A 5,000-nucleotide genomic window follows, 5' to 3' on the forward strand; every position below is an offset into this window, starting at 1 on the left:
AAATGAAAATATCCTCCTCATAGCACCATCATCGGACCTAACTCACCTCCTAACCGAGAAATTAAAACCCATAGGCATCACAATAATATCAGACAAAGGGCGACAAATACGCGACTTCACAAATAGCAGACAAAACCCCACTCAACCAGACAGTATCATATACAAAATCCCCCGCTCGGGATGTAACCTTGCCTATTATGGTGAAACATACAGGGGATTAAACAAACGCATACATGAACACAAGGCCGATATCCATCACCACCGCACAACAAACGCCTGGATAAACCACATAGACGATAAACAACATTTGCTTCAATGGAACCAAGCAAACATTTTACATGAAAATCTAAACAAAGCACAAAGAAAGACTCTAGAGGCAATATACATAAACACCAACGATTGCATCAACAACAGAACAGGAGATATCAAGATCGCAAAATATGCCGCCAAATACGCCATGAGACAAATGTCCACACTTAACAAACAAACAAATACATCCACCCGCCTCACACCTAACCCCACATGACCACCTAGCCTAGCAACACACGGAATCCCACCCCGCGTCCCATATAAACCACAGCAACTGCCCTACAAATACCTTTGCATTCATTCTCTGTAAATATTACCTCTGAAGAAGCCTCAAAGGCGAAACCGGTCAGGATTAAAGTCTCTTGTTCTTAATCGTGTCTTTCCATTCTTACCATTCATAAACCTGTCATGATGTCACAATATGTATGTATATATATATATATATATATGTATATATATATATATTCGTAAATAGCTGGAGTCCAGGAACCATTATTATGGGTGAAAGCATACGCTGGACTCGACGTTCGTCAATTTATTCCGACGTTTCGAACCCTGTCCGGGGTTCGTCTTCAGGGTAATACAGTGGTAGCAATGGAAATGTACATAAATAAGGGGAATTTAGTACACTGGGACAGGTCTCCACAGTAACCGTTATAATCCAACGCAGTTAAACCAAATCAAAAACACAAATGAGAAACAAATATAAATAAAACTGTAAAATAACAGGTGCAATACTTCCTTGAAAACATTCACCGAGTTTACCATAGAAAAATATGTATATATATATAAAGAAAATACAGTGAAACCGAGGAACACTCTACATAGGGCCCTGACCAAAATTAAGGACACTGTGAGCCAAACGGACCGAATAGGGGTGGTTTACGATATTAGGTGCAAGGACTGCGAGACACATTATGTTGGGGAAACGAGCAAGAAATTGGCGACAAGACTGATAGAACACCAGAGGGCTGTCAGTAGAAAGGACATGAGTTCGGCCGTCTCAAGACACTGCGAGGAAACGGGACACGAAATGGACTGGCAAAACGCGGAAGTGAAATACGGAGGTAGTGGAAAAAGCACCAGGTTATTCTTGGAAGCTTGGTCAAGTGATGATAATAGTGTCAATAGGTGCATCACTTTAAACCCAATTTATAAGGGGGCGAAGGATAGGCTGGAGAGGAAGCTTACTTCTTAATATGTTTATGTTGTGTGTTTTATTTGTTTTTGTTTCGACATGACGGTAGTGTGTCTCTTGATGTGTTTTGTATCATTCCATTTTATTTTCATTTTTATGTATGTAATTTTATTTATTTATGAAATTTACTAACGGTGGTGGCATGCGTTACATGACTTTTGTTCCGCGTATCGTTGTGGCATGCCACGTCGTACAGCCTTTATGCCCAATCTAGGGGGACATTTTTTCATACTGCATTTCTTATTTATTTCAATGTGTACTCTTCCTTTTTTTGTATGTTTATGATATTGATGGATTTTGTGTTCTTGTTCCAATTTCTTTTATTCGTGATATACATGCTACGCGGGACATTTGTTCCACGGGAGTGCACAGTGGTGCGACCCATCGGTAGCGGGGTGAATCCTTACAACTTTCACTGTATTTTCTTTATATATATATATACATATTTTTCTATGGTAAACTCGGTGAATGTTTTCAAGGAAGTATTGCACCTGTTATTTTACAGTTTTATTTATATTTGTTTCTCATTTGTGTTTTTGATTTGGTTTAACAGCGTCGTCTTGAAACTGTTACTGTGGAGACCAGTACCAGTGTACCAAATACACCTTAATTATTTACATTTCCATTTCTACCACTGTATTACCCTTAAGACGAACCCCGGACAGGGTTCGAAACGTCGGAATAAATTGACGAACGTCGAGTCCAGCGTATGCTTTCACCAATAATATATATATATATATATATATTCGTATGTATATACATATTATTACACACAAAAGTTATTACTAATGTGTGTGTGTGTGTGTGTGTGTGTGTGTGTGGACGTGTGTGCGAATGCATCTGTGTGTGTGAGCTCGTGTGTGCGTGTGAATAGTCAGCAGGATTCCCAGAGGATAGAGTCTAGTCAAGAATGCACCAAGTTTTGCATTAATGACCCTCCTGTTGATGCCTTCGTCTCCTTTCACTCAAAATTTTCCTCCCGAAATTTCGGATTTCTTCCAGAGGCACGAGGAAACCGAGTGAAGAAGAAAGATAAAGAAACAATGTTTCCTATACCTGTATTTTTTATTATATTTCTTTGTTACTAAAAAATCGGTAGAAAATATGAATTAATATCATCAGATTGTCGTATAAAATTATCTAAATTATTATGTTTTCTGTCTTCTTATAATATTGCAAAATAAGAATCCATGGTCTGGACAGTAAAATCACAAACACGACGTGTATAAACCATCAAGAATAGTATCATTAAACACATATTGTATTGCTCAATGAAATAAGCAAGCATATTAATATATACACACACACACACATATATATATATATATACATATATATATAAATATATATATATACGTATATATGTATATATATACATATATCTACACACACACACACACACACACACACACACACACACACACACACACACACACACACACACACACACACACACACACACACACACACACACACACACACACACACACACACACACACACACACACACACACTATATATATATATATATATATATATATATATATACATATATATAAATGTGTGTGTGTGTGTGTGTGTGTGTGTGTGTGTGTGTGTGTGTGTGTGTGAGTGTGTGATGTGTGTGTGTGTGTGTGTGTGTGTGTGTGTGTGTGTGTGTGTGTGTGTGTGTGTGTGTGTGTGTGTTTCCCGAACCGTCGAGCGAAGCGGACGTGTGCTACTGAGCTCTGCCGATCGTGGCCGACTTGTGACTAGTGACTGTGACTGCCTGTTGTCGAGTGCGGCCTTGCAGCTAAGTGCTACAGTTATCATGTCGAGTGGTGATACATTCTTGGGAAGTGAACATTGTTCAGTTTGTAAAAAAGGAAATGATGGAAAGGTCAAGTGGTTGAAATGCATTAGGTGTGAAACTGGCGCGCATTCTAATTGTACAAAGATGGCAGGTGTCAAGGCTAGAGCAAATGAGGTTAATTGGGTTTGTGATTCTTGTGCTAGTGAGAAGGAATAAACCATCCACTTAGTATTGAACTTGAAGAACTCAGGAAGGAGGTGCAAGAATTGAAAGACCTGCTGAGGAGAGAGTTTGCACTATTGAGGAAAGAAAGTGGCGCAAGTGAACTGACTGAATGTGTGTCGGAGGTGAGGCATGTTGTTGACGTTTTGAGTGACCAGTCAGAGTCAGCCGGCTCATGGGTAGACGTAGTGAAGAAAAATAAAAAGCGTGAGTGTAAGAATTTATTAGTTATCAAATCTAATGAAGATGGTAGTTAAGCAGTGGCTATGAAAAAGGAAGTGGCAGAATTGCTTTCGGGTGTGCAAATTAAAGACACTAAATTCACACAAGGGGGCAATATTGTTGTGAACTTTGTAAATGAAGAAGAGAGAGATGAAGCAGCTGATAAGCTCAAAGTGATCAATACGGTAAACACTAAGAATATAAAAAAACTGATACCTAAGTTTATGTTGCGCAACGTTCACAAGGAGGAAGATAAAGACGATCTGATTGACACTTTGATTGAAAGAAATGCATTCCAGTAGTCAATAGATAATACTAAAGACAAGATGAAGTTAGTGTTTGACAAGCCCGCGGCCGGAGGAACAATCCATTACATTATAAAATGTGACCCACAAGTTAGAGAACTCATTCATAGAAATTATGATCAATTGAAACTGCGTTGGGGAATATACGGTGTGAGGGACAGATATCATGCTTTGCTGTGTTATCACCGTCTGAAGTTCGGTCATGTGCGGTCTGACTGTCCGGCCAAACATAAGGGGGACGCACCTATCTGTTATAAATGTGCTGGTAATCACGAGGGAAAAGATTGCACAGAAGCAACCAAAAAATGTGTAAACTGTGTTAGGATAAATAAGCGAGAGGTCGACCACTGGGTAACCCATAATGTATGCCCTATTTTTGCCGCTGAACTGCTGAGGATTAAAAAAAATACCAATTAACTCCTCGAGTGTTAAATGTGGAGTTTTAAACGTTCAGTCAGGGAGGAATAAAACATTTGATATTCACGATATAATTAAAAATTAATACTTATACATATTTGCTATAACTGAGACTTGGCTAACGGACTATGACAGTGAAGTTATTAAGGAAATGACACCGGTTTCACATACTTTTGTACACAGCGCGAGACAAAATAGGCGTGGAGGTGGTGTTGGTCTTTTTCTCACTAATTCTTTTGAGAAAACATAGCGATGCAATGTTGCAAATCGTGAAACTTTTGAACTACTGCAAGTAGAGTGTAAAATTGGTGGCAGCAAGATTATCTTTCTGGTTGTGTACAGACCACCGTTTACCAGTGTGAATCAGTTCACAGACGAATTCAGAACATATTTGGAGACGATTGATATGGTGAGTGCTAATGTTATTGTCTGTGGTGACTTTAACTTGCAATATATCCCGCTATTCATTGATATGATGGAAACTTTTAATCTTATTAATATGGTTGACAAACCTACTTCGCTAAGAGGGCATACA

The sequence above is a fragment of the Oratosquilla oratoria genome, chromosome 32 (genome assembly GCF_046742065.1).
Source record: "Oratosquilla oratoria isolate Oo_2021 chromosome 32, ASM4674206v1, whole genome shotgun sequence".
Taxonomy (NCBI): Eukaryota; Metazoa; Arthropoda; class Malacostraca; order Stomatopoda; family Squillidae; genus Oratosquilla; species Oratosquilla oratoria.